Here is a 13,162-nt window from a genome sequence, read left to right on the forward strand (position 1 = left end):
TGAAGACCAACAAGGATACCCAATGGATTTATTTTGCCAAATGGATCATCATGGCATTGCCGTATTGGTCCATTTGATCGACCTTTGTTTTTATTATTTATTTTATTTTCAGTTGTTACAGACGGGACAGACATGAGTGAGGGATAGGAAAGGGAGAAAGAAAGAGGAAGGAAAAGAAAAACAGAAGGGGAGAGGGACAGTGAGAAAGGGGGGAAGAAAAAATATCTCCGGGATCACCTGTTGAGAGAAAAAGAATAGAAAACAAGCAAAAAAAAAAACAAAACAATGCAACATACTATACACAACACCATCGCATTAATCTAGCTAAGTGAAAACAGCAGTAAATACTAAATATTGAATGTTGTTGTGCAGCACGCAGGACAGACAGCGCACAATGTGCTTTGAAGTAGCAGCCAAGAAAGGTGTGATTTAAGTCTACGAATAGTGAACACCCATGTGCACACCTGTGTGGATCGGCGCGCTTGTATTCAAATGGTTTCCCCATGTAATGGTCTGCTAGAGGATGTAGAGAGCCATAGCCCCGTCCCCCAGGGCATGAAGCAGGCATGGAGGAGATCCAGGCCCCAGACATCCAGAGGCCCCAGAGTGCAAGAGCCCAAGGAGGACCACCGGAGGGGCATCCGTGCCACCTTCATGGGAAGGGCTGAGGATCCCCAGATGAGGGGTCACCCAGTAGCCACCGGGCAGAAGCTAGAGGGGGCTGCACCGGCGTGCCCGCCGGCTCTGCCGGCAGCCAGCTGTGCCAGAGTGAACCGAGCCACAGGCACAGAGGCCGGAGGCCCGAGGGCCCCCCGCGCCCCGGAAGAGGCCTGACCGAGCAGCAGGCGCCAGGCCCCGCCAAGTAGTCACCGGGAGTGAGCTGGTACATACCTGAGCGCCCAGCCCCGGACACCAAGAACCACCAACGCACCGACCCCTGAGGGCATCAGTCACCGGCAGGGAGTGTGGTGAGGGGAGATAGGCCTCCACACTTTGGAGGGCCTTGGAGTTCCCAGAGAGGTGGAGTCTAAGACCCGACCTGACATATAGACACAGACAAACAGGCACACACAGACACAGACATGCATTCCCACCCTCATGCACACATATACAAACACTCAGCACTCACCCAACGCAGGAATAAACGTAAATGGACATGTACACACAATCACACTCCCCAAACATACTCTATATCCCGGGTCCAGGTATCCTCACCCCCAGAGATGGAAACGGCACCCAGACCCAAGAGATGTTACCCTTCCCTCCGGGGTGGAGGCAAGCAGACCGCCCCAGGCTCCGCAGCAGCAGGGAGGCCAATCGGACAGCCAGCATCTCTTCCCAGCCCCCCCGCCCCGATGGCTAGCAGAGAACAGGGGTGTGTTAAGACCCCATACCTCCCTCCTCCCGCTCAAGTGTAGTGTTGCTGCGTGTTGCTCTAAAGTGTATTTAAAACAAGGGAGAGCATGGTGCTGCTGCCAGAGAGCAGCAGGTGTTAGCACGGCCCCTCCCGAGAACCCTCAATGTCTACATGGATTTAAAATTGAGAGGTGGGCACCGGCGCCAGAGGCAGGTTTGAATACACAGACCGTCTACTGGACGCCGTTAACGTGCCCACCCTCAAGGCCCTATATATATATATATGTGTGTGTTATGAGAGTGTAAGTAATGTGGATGTCTAAGTTGTGAGATAAAATTGAGGCACAGGTGGCCAGAAGAGGACAGAGGGGGGGGGAATGTCTCCCCTGCACCCTGGTGACACACCCGCACCCCAAAGCCCTACCTGTGTGGGTGGGTGTGGTGGAGCGTGAAGAGGGAGGCAGACGGGGATGGGGAGGAAAAGAAGGGAGGGGAGGGTGTCCCTCCCTAGGGCCAGCTCCCCCGCTGACCCCAATATGCACCCCCGTCCTCTGGTATCCACCAAGGCAAGGGAGCCCAGGCCCATCCAGACCGGGGCCTACGGCAGCAACACCGCCAAGCCCCACAGGACCCGGGGCAGCCCACTCTACCCCACCGCAGAGGAAAACTGTACCCACCCCAACATTCAATCATCTCCCAGACTACACAAGACACAGACACCCAGGTTAAGTTTATTCTCCACCTCTCCTATGTCTCTCCCCCACCTGCAGAGTGGACTCCTGCAAAGATGGAACAACCTCCCTGCCAGTTCAAGAGCCCCCCGGTTAGGCCGATGCACAAGAGGCCCCCTGCGCCAGGGCTGAGCCCCCGTGCACCCACCCGCCCACAACCTCGGCGACACACCGACGAGGACCGAAGCCCCCAAGGCCCAGCCAGAGCCCCAGCACGGAGGCGAAGCACCCCCGAACCCCAAACCCCCACGCCCGCCCCGGATCCACTCAGGGGCAGCCAGGCCACCAGGCCAGTAACCTACGTCCGCCAGCACAGACCATCCTCCAGCCCCGCTGCACGCGGCCACGAGGAGAACAACCTCTGAGAGCGACCAGAGCCACTAACCAGGTTATGAACACAACCCCCGGGTTAAGCCCTCCAGGGATAACGTCTCTAGGGGTCCTCCAGGTGCCCTAAGCCCATCCCAACCTCCACATCAACCACAATAGCCAAGGCGGGACCAAACCACGACCCCCCACCCCCGCTAGGTGATGGAGCCGATCAAAGGAGCCCAGAGGGATTGATCTAATGTGGTGGCAGAGGCTATATCGAGACTAATGTGATCTATTAGATAGTTTCTGTATTGGCTAGAATTAAGATTATTTTTATTTTTCCAGTTCATGAGGACCGTTTTCTTGGCGATGCATAGGGCAATAAAAACCATGTGGACTGTATTAATTTCTGTAGTGACATCATCCAAATTTCCCAACAAGCATACTAAAGGGGAGGTTGGAATTTTACATTTCAGACACTTTGATAAGTCCTCACATATCTCGTGCCAAAACTTCTGCACTGGTGGACAGAACCAAAGAGCGTGGATGTAACTGTCTGGTGTATTGCCTTGACAGTGTGAGCAGTTGTTGGCGGATGTAAAGCCCATCTTAAACATTCGATGACCTGTATAGTGCACTCTATGCAGTATTTTGTATTGTATTAATTGCAGATTGGGATTTTTAATAAATTTAAAGGTTTTTAAGCAAATCTGAGACCAGACGTTTTGGTCTAAGCTGACTGATAAATCTGCTTCCCACTTTGCAATAGGAAGGGATATTGATTCATCTATTTTAGAAAGTGTTCTGTATATTTTAGATAATAGTTTGGGGGATTTAAGAGTAAGAAATTGAACCACACTTGGTGGTGTTTGTAATTCAACTTGACTGAGGTTAAATTTCTTTTTACTATGGATTTAATTTGTTGATATTCTAAAAATCTTTTCTTGTTGATCCCATATTGTGTAACTAGTCTGTCAAATGGAATAAATTCTGTTCCCTCTAATATATGTTCTAAGTATTTAATTCCTTTACAACTCCATTCTGGGAAATTAATCATATTTTTGTTTTGTAATATGTCAGGGTTATTCCAGATAGGTGTACGTTTGCATGGGATTAATGAAGACTCCGTTATTTTTAGAAACTCCCACCATGCTGACAGAGAAAAGCTGATGTTGATGCTTTTAAAGCATTCATGTCTTTTGATGTTTGAGCTAATAAATGGTAGGTCTGAAATCTCTAGATCATTGCATAGTGCCTGTTCAACATCTAGCCAGGGCTCATCTAAGAGGGTACATTTTAACCATTCTGAGATGAACTGAAGCCTGTTGGCTAAGAAGTATTGGTGAAAATTAGGCAGATCTAGTCCTCCTCTATCCTTGGTTCTTTGTAGCGTTTTTAAGCTGATGCGCGGGGGTTTATCTTTCCAAAGGAATTTAGAAATATGTGAATCCAGAGATCTGAACCAATCTTGTGATGGTTTGTTAGGGATCATTAAAAATAAGTAATTTATTTTTGGCAAGATCATCATTTTTATAGTGGCGACCCTTCCCATGAGTGATATGGGTAGAGATTTCCATCTAGTCAGATCGCCTTCTACTTTCTTTAGAAGTGGGATGTGGTTTAATTTAATTAAGTCTGAAAGCTTAGGAGAAACAATAATACCTAAATATTTAATATTTCCAGATTGTAGTGGGGCAGAAGATGAATTGTGGAAGGAGCAGTTAATGGGAAGAACTGTAGATTTTGGCCAGTTAATTGAATAGTCTGAAACTCTTGAAAACCAGTTTATTAGAGTAATTACCTCAGAGAGGTTGATTTGTGAGTTTTGCAGAAAAAGCAACACATCATCTGCATAGAGACTGATTTTATGTTCTACGTTATTACATTTTATGCCCTTAATTGTTGTAGCCTGTCTAAGTGCTGCTGCTAGAGGTTCGATAAAAATTGCAAAAAGTGAAGGGGAGAGTGGGCATCCCTGTCTGGTGCCCCTCAGGAGACAAAAGCTGGAGGATGTCTGGTCATTTGTTCTGATACGAGCTGTTGGGGAATTGTATAATATTCTTATCCAATTTATGAAAGAGTTTCCAAAACCAAATTTGTGTAAAGTTGCAAATAAAAATTTCCAGTTAACTCTGTCAAATGCTTTTTCTGCATCTAGAGATAATATTATGGTTTCAATGTTTTTATTGTATGAGTAGTCTATTAAATTAAGAAATCTACGAGTATTTGTTGAGGAGTGCCGACCTTTTATGAAACCAGTTTGGTCAGGATGAATTAAGAGGGGGGTTATTTTCTCTAATCTCTTTGAGAGAGCTTTGCAGATTATTTTAAGGTCTACATTTATAAGGGATATTGGACGATAACTTGAGGGAAATAAAGGGTCTTTTCCTGGTTTTAGCAGGAGACTAATGTTAGCAGAATTCATATTTGGTGGTAGTCTGCCATTTTTCTTGATTTCCTGCAACATTCCATGGAATACTGGTGCCAAAATTGTCCAGAATTCTTTGTAGAATTCTGCAGGAAAGCCGTCTGGACCTGGAGCTTTATTAATGGGCATACTTATCAGGGCTTCCTGGAGTTCACCTGGCGTCAGTGGCGAATCCAGTGCCATTGCTTGACTGTCTAGTAATTTTGGAAGAGTTACGTTGTCAAGAAACAAATCAATTTCATTTTTAGACGGGTTTATTTGTGGTGAATATAAAGTTTCATAGAAATCCCTAAAAATCTTGTTTATTCTTCCAGGGTCATATATTGTGTTCCCTGATAAATCTTTAGTGGCACATATAGTTGTTTTTTCTTTATTTATTTTTAACTGGTTTGCTAGAAATCGACCTGGTTTGTTACTGTGTTCAAAATTCTGCAAGCGAAGTCTTTGTACAAGGAATTGTGTTTTTCTATTAATAATTTCATTTAATTCTAGTTTTGTTTTGCATATTTTGTTCATTATTTCTTGATCTTGGTGGAACGCGTAGGCTTCTTCTAAGGATTTGATGGTTTTTTCTAATTCCTGAATATTTTGTTTTCTTCTTTCTTTTTGTGTGATGAGAAAGAAATTATTTTACCTCTCATCACAGCTTTTCCTGCTTCCCATAGAACAGAAGCAGATGTTCCGGGAGTGTCATTAAAGTCTAAATATGAAGTCCATTCCTTTTTAAAATATTTAATAAAGTCTTCATCTTTAAGTAGTGATGTGTTAAATCTCCAGTTTTTACTTGGCGTAGTATTATTCTTGTGTATTAGTGTTAAAGATACAGGAGCATGATCGCTGACAGCTATAGGGTGAATCTCAGTGTCTGAAATGTCACTCAGCAGTGAGCTGCTGACCAAAAAATAATCCAGACGAGAGTAGGAGTGATGAACATGTGAGAAGAAAGTATATTCCTTACTGTTGGGGTGAAGGGAGCTCCATGCATCGCAAAGGCCATAGTCGCTCATATACTGTTTGATTATATTTGTGGATTGCCAATTGCGCTGAGTTCCTGTTGTGTTGAGCCTATCCATTTCTTCATTTAGTCCAAGGTTGAGGTCGCCTCCAAGAATGAGTGTGCAATCAAGGTGTTCAGAGAGTGCACTAAAAAATCCGTGGAAGAATGAGGGTTCATCAACATTTGGACCATATATACTTACAATACATAGTTTTTTGTTCAATATTGATAGTTTAATAATTAGAAATCTACCCTCTGGATCCATAACTGTATCAAGTACTGTAAAATTAACATTTTTATGTATTAAAATTGCTACTCCTCTTTGTCTAGAATTATAACAAGCTGCAAACACATTAGGAAACTCAGGTGTTTTAAGTTCGTTTAAACCTGTAACAGGTCTGTGAGTTTCTTGTAATAAAACAACATCTGCCTGTAGTTTTTTAAGCTGGTTAAATATCTTTAACCTCTTTCCTCTGGTGCCAGCCCCATTTACATTCCATGTGACAAACCTCAGCATGCCCATAATTGTGTGTGTATGTCTAATGATGTAAGCTGGGTGTTCCGTTTAGACGGGTGGAGAAAATGTGGAAACATCACTTGTTTGTAAATAGAAAGAGAAAAAAGTGTGGTGATAGGCTCCATAAGTCTGACTATGTGTGTGACTATTCACTAATATGAACAAGCGTGGCTTGCGTATGTGTCCTGTAAGTCTGTGCTTGCTGTGAGGCTGTTGTAAATGTGCTGCCGTTGAGCGTGTGTGTTTGCGTGATCGTGGTGCGAATATATGGAGAAATAGAGGGTGTTGTTTGTAGGTGAGTGGGGAAGTAGGTGATCACAGCAGTGAAAGACAAGAGAAAGAAAGAAACCACATAAAGTGTGAGCGACAACAAAAAAAAAGAAAAGAAACGGAAACATTCCAATTAAAGTAATGACGGAGGGTGACGGTGTTATATCTGCTATGACATCATACTGATATTACTAGGTTCAACCCATGTTAAAGGAGAAAGTGTGAATGAATAAGAAAAGAGTGTAGCGGGTTCTTATCTGGAGTGCAGTCAATATAACCACGGTGTGGTGCCGGGGTCGCGGTAGAGCTGTCCGTCCACGTAGAGCCGGTCCACGGCGATGACAGCGCGGGAGCCTTTCTGCATGAAGCTACGTCGGACTGGGAACAGGACCTTGCGTCGTTCCAGGATCTCTTTGGGGAACTGGTCGTTCACGCTGAAGTCCGTTCCTTTCAGTTCCCTGCCGCGACTCTTCACCTGTTCCTTCTGTTTAAATTGACCAAATTTGGCCACAATAGGACGTGGTCTCCCGGTCCGCGACCTCACGCCCCCCAAGCGATGCACTCTGTCGAAGGCGATGTTCTTTACGGTGTCCTCCGGCAGCTTCAGGTGGATTTTAATGAAGCTTTTCACCGTTGCCTCCGCGTCCTCTCCGGTAGATTCTGGAATACCAGAAAAAACAAGATTGTCTCTCATGCTACGGGCTTGTAGATCGATAACGGACTCTTTTATTTTTTTATTTTCAGTGTTTAGCTGGGTCACGTTATCGGCGAGAGATTTGACCGACTCCCGTAGCGTGGCATTTTCAGCGGCAAGCGTTTCCACCTGCTGCTGGCTGAATTCCAGGGATTCTCTCAGAGATTTAAATTCCCGGTGTAGAATCTCCACCAGGGACAGCCTCGCATCGAAACTGGACAATCGCTTGTCGATTGACTCCAGGATATCTGCGATGTCTTTGCCGGCAGGCGATGTTGTGCCGGGGGAGTCTGCCGGACGACATCTCTTCGATGACGGCGTCTCGGTTTTGGCCGGGGAAGATGCACTCTGGGCCTTCTTCATTACTAAATCTTGGAAGCAGCGTTCGATGTATTCTTGGAGAGCGTCTAAACTCTCCCCGTTGTCCTCCAGGGTGTTAGAGATGATAAGACAGATGTTGTTAGTTATATGACAGTTGGTTAGTTTATTTGGCAGTACTGAAGCTTAAGGAAACTTTGTTAAACTCTACGCTACCATTCGCTTTGTTTTTTCCGCCAAATCTCCGGCGTCTGACGTCACCTACAACATGGGTCGCTTACCTTACCCGTCGCTTACCTTACCCGTCCTTCTAAAAGCTCTTCTAATCTAACCTAACCTTTTCAAAGTAGCTTCAATGCTGGATTCTTAACACGTACATTTTCAGATTCTGATACTATAACAATTTGCATTTTATTTTAGTAAATATTTAGTATATTTTTGTTACTGTACAATGCAATGATAGTGTTAAGTTAATTAATTAAAAATAAAATGCTCAACTGTACTAAATAAGTACAGAATTACTTATAAGCAGGGTTAATTGTTTTTAATTGTGTCAGAAGCACAAATAATAATATTTGTTGTCAAAATTGATCAAATCATATTGATTTCTTGAATATGCTTTTTTGTATATATACAACTGCTGCAATCTCACTCTAATTAAAGGAATTCTATACCAAAAATACTGCAAATGTAACAGTTATTCACTTGACGAGTAACTCAGGCAGCTTGAAACACTAGATTTATTTTTGCATAAAACCACAGTGTGGATAAACCGAATCACTTTTAAAGGGGTAGTTTTAAATGAAGTTTAACGAGAGAAGAAATTATTTTTAACTGACTGTTGCCTAAAGGCAGGTGTAGGTTTTTGGATTGGCCTAGCAAATCCATTACTGCCATCTAGTGGTAAAAACTAATATTTCACATAAACATGTTGTTAACAGTATCTGCAATATATTACACATATATTCAACATGTCTGTATTTCTCCAAGGGTTTTAATTCACTTCAGCTCTGGGAGTAAGTAAGTGCTGTGCAAGTAAACGTTTTTTGTTGGTGGTGGTGGTTTTTATTGTTGTTGTTAAGGTAATCCGAAAACTATGTCCTCTTACTGGCATCCTCAGGGGGATGTATATAGATTCATATAAAACACAATTACATAAAATACACCAATCACTGTTTTGAGAAATATATTAAAATTTGACTTGACTTGACTACATTTTGGAGAAGATCATATTTTTAAAAAAAGCATTTCACCAAAGCAAAATAAAAAAGCTGCATCAAAGAAAACTAGAGACTAAAATATGTGACTGCCAAATTGTTTGTACTGGTGCAAAGTATGGAATAAAGGGTATCTGGTTTGTACCAGTTTGTTTGGGATGTGCTGTATGTCCTATTCTATGCAGAACTGAATAGAATAGAATAGAATAGAATAGAATAGAATAGAATAACCCTTTATTGTCCCTTAATGGGGAAATTCCAGCTGCAAAGTGACAGACAAATTGAGCATGCAGATTCAAACAAAAGAATATAAAATTTAAAGAAAAAAACTAGTGCTGTCAGCTAATCTAGTTAAAATGATGTTAACGGCATAACCGCATTAACACAGCAAATCTCCGTTAACGAGTTAGCGCGGCTCGCCCGTGTGTGGGGCTGGATGGCGCTAACACGTTAATGAGCTAGCCGCGCTAACACGTTGACGCCGTTATTGTGAGTTTGCGACAGTGAATGCAATCATAAAAACACTAAACATCCCACAAAGGTCAGCTTTATTTCATTCATAATATAGCTTTATAGATGATTACATTATATAATTTATTGTGTTCAGTATACATCACTACAATGTGATTTCAGAAATATATAAATATACGGACAACAGGCTCTTCCGCGGCAATCTCTTGTCGTCAATAAACAGCGTTTAGGGAGTTCTATAGTATTCAATGAGAGGACCCTGCAAGTCAATTCTCAACGCGAGGGGGGTACCCTGCACGTCGATAAGTGAAGCAGAGGGAGCCTGACCATGCGTCACACATTTGACAAGTTGGGAGTGAGAACGTGTTGGACACACACATACCTTCATACTTTTACTTTTTGCACAATGCTCAGTCTTTTTCCACATCCCACTGCCATTGTTGCAGTTTTCTATTGGAGGAACATTGTCTCACGTCACTGTGTACTGTACCACCGCACATGGTTGAAATGACAATCAAGCCACTTGACTTGACCTCCTTATCGTATTAATCATTTCATGTCTCACCAAGGTATTTCAGGTTTTAGAGTGTGGACTGAAGGCAAGCCAGTTTAGCAGGTAGAGAACTGCTGTTGTAATAAATCTAATAGTATGCATTGACGCAATAGTATGTCTTACTGAAACATACAAGGCATTCCTTATGCACTGATAAAAAAAAAATAAAAAAAAATTATAACTGCAGAATAGTTTTTCCTGCCTTGAGGTGACTGTATACCTGTTTTGCCAAAAAGCACCATTTCATTGAAAAACAGGAGCAATAAGAGTTTATATGTGGATGTACAGATCTGGTCTCTTTCTGATTGAAAAATCATAAACCATAAACCATCAAAACACAGACACATTGTAAGTTTTTAGTGATAGAAAAATCCTATTTTGTTTATATGTTGTTGTTATTTGGCAGTATAAAAAAAAATGAATGAAATGAATTTCTCTAGAATGAGATATATCATAGACTGTATATGAAGGCTGGACATCTAAAGAGTAAAGCCAATATGGAAGTAATTTAAGCCTGTATTCTTTGTACAGAAGTTGCTCAGAAGTCTATGATAAAACAACCCTTAGGTTCTCTTGCTCTCTAATTTCTACCTCTCACTAGTTTAAAGTCTTATTGAATACAAAATGAAGTTCATTTTGTAAATTATGAGAGTCGCAAAGACAGATAAAGCAGGGTATGTTTAACACTACTTTATCTTTCGTTACACTGGGCCTGCCATATGACCCTGAAGTGTCCCTAGGTTTCCCCGTCAAAGTCAAGTATTTTTCGCAATACTTCAAGAAATTAGGTATGGGTGATAAATACTAAAAGGATGACATCCTTCGTTAACCTTTTTGAAGTCTGGAGTCTTCTTACCCATGCTCATTTTTCCAGCCAAAATAGTTCTCTGTTAAATTACATTAGACCAACTACCAGAACAGAAAATGATACTTATTACTGCTTAACAACAGAAAAATGTAAACAAATAACTTGGAAAATTAGTAAGGTTGTCTGTAGTAGTATTTTTACATTTTCACACTACCATCAAGATAAAAGCTATAAGAATAACTTTGACATGAATGGCAGTAAATCTTCACCACTTTACTGTGAGTCAGAAGTAGTGCCTGTCAAACAAAACCAACCAAGGTTTGGGTTGCTTATTCTTACCGAAAAACGTAATCATGGCTATCGATCTCCACCCCCTTCTTTGAGCCGTTCAGGATTCCTCCAGTACCTACCACAGCACAGCGCACACAGCCATCACCACCTGGTTTTGGGAGAAGCAGTGGCTGTTTTGCCTTTGGAATCAGCTTCACTGAATCCATCCCATCTGCAAACCAAAAGAAAAACATGAATACACAATCTATAACTGTTTTATGGTTGCTGTATGAGTAGAGAAGAGGTTTGTTAGTTTGCTTTAAACTAATGTTTCATATTTAAAAGATGGATGTCTTTATAACGATGTCTCAAACAAGACAATATGATGCAGGTAGCATATAGTTTAAATCTATGGATATTAACAACTAAATCTTTATATCCACCATCAGAAAATATAATCAATCACCTGAAAAAAATAGCATGATTCATCCCAACACTAGTCTGATCTCTAGTCTGATGTGTAAACTCTGATATCGACATTAAATCCAGCATTTGAAAATTTCCAGCCAAAATAGTTCTCTGTTAAATTACATTAAAGTGACTACCAAAACAGTCGCTCTATTGTCTCTCATAAGTCTTCATTCACTCAAAATAACATGAGTGAATGCCTAAAATGCATACTTTAACTAATCTGTTTACATTAGTTAATTAGATTAGTTAAGTAGATTTTCAATCTAAGTTTTTGTTTGATTGGTATATGTTCAGTTTATACCAATCACATATTCCTTAATGATTAATTATTTAAATAAATAAATGTTTGAATTTATATATTTTAACTGTATCGTACTTAAAATAATTGCTTCATGTTTTTTTTTATTAAGTAGTCCAGAGTTAGGTTTATATCAGCACGCCATCTTTTCTATTCATCCATTCCTAAATGCATTGACGTGCTGTTATTTCATTGGCTGATTAAACATATCTCATAGAACTACATAGGTGTTTAAAAATCCAGTCAGAGAATAGATGTATATTACTCTGTTATTCTTCAGTCTGGCACACAATACTGTCCCAATATCAGCTTCATAAAAACCTACCATCATATTTGTAGTTCATAAACCCAAAAGGATTTATGCTTTCACTCGCTCATGTTAATGTTGTCTTTGTGCAGAAACAAACGTATGTTAGGAAGAAAAGCCTTCTTGAATTTCTCATCCTGAGAGTTTCGTAGAGACTGAGCACATGTCTGAGATAGCTTCTTGAAGTCTTTTTTGTAGAGGAGAGCCACGGGGGTCTCAGCTACAATGCGTTGTGTTGTTTTTTTGCTGAATCTGCTATTTTTGCTTCAAGTCTTCTTCTAAAGTCAGGATGTGGTGGTCCTGATTGTAATTTTCTTTTCCAGTATGACCTGTACCTCTCAAGCACAATGTCTTCCGATTCACTGTCATCTATTTCTATGAAGGTTGACCAGCTAATTCAAAAGGGAAACAGAAGCAACATAAAATAATTAGTGAGACAAGTAGTGTGTGTTTCTCTGAAAAATTTTACAGAAAGAAAAAAATAATTTACCAGTAAACAGATTAAATCAATCATAGGTTTTTCATGAGTCAACATAAAAAAAACACAACCCACCTGATACTTTTTATTCTATTGCCTAATAAACTCAAAATAATCAAGATACATGATGACAAAAAAAGCAAAGAAAAAAACTTTTTAAAAAAATTAACTCTGCCATCTCTGGTTTGTGGAGCTGTTGCTGTTCAGTTAAGCTCAAAAACTATCTGCTCTCCCTCCTGAGAGCTGCTCACAGGTGGAAGAGCCACGTAACACCTTGGCACTGATGCAGCAGGGCAGGGCTATAGCACAAAACGTCACCAGACATTTGTGCCTTTATCACAAAGGAAAGTCATGCACAAAAACATTTGGATTGATTCCCTGCTTATGCCAGCCTGCATTCCAAGCACCCTGGCAAACTACTAACCACAAGTAGGTTTCTATGAATGTGTGAATGTCAGATAGAAAAGACTTAAGCATAAAAAAATGCTTGCATGTAGAGCAGGGCGATATGGCCTAAAATCCATATCATGGTATAATTTGAAGCATGTGCGGTAACAATATATATCATGATATATTCTTTTCTTCTGTATAACGTATTTTACACACCATAAGGCACACTTAAAATCTTTAAATTTTTTCAAAAATCGACAGTGTGCCTTATGTATG

At 41.1% G+C, this 13,162-nt stretch overlaps 1 long non-coding RNA gene across 1 annotated transcript; it reads right to left on the reverse strand.

Moving 5' to 3' along the window:
- Positions 1 to 8,162: 8,162 nt before the first annotated feature.
- Positions 8,163 to 12,649, reverse strand: LOC146512440 (uncharacterized). The gene is made up of 3 exons (XR_014875637.1): positions 12,572 to 12,649; positions 12,037 to 12,410; positions 8,163 to 11,174 (listed from the first exon to the last, which is right to left on the reverse strand). It is a non-coding gene; the product is annotated as an uncharacterized LOC146512440 (long non-coding RNA).
- Between the last annotated feature and the right edge of the window lie 513 nt (positions 12,650 to 13,162).

This window comes from Neolamprologus multifasciatus, chromosome 8 (assembly GCF_963576455.1).
Source record: "Neolamprologus multifasciatus chromosome 8, fNeoMul1.2, whole genome shotgun sequence".
Taxonomy (NCBI): domain Eukaryota; kingdom Metazoa; phylum Chordata; class Actinopteri; order Cichliformes; family Cichlidae; genus Neolamprologus; species Neolamprologus multifasciatus.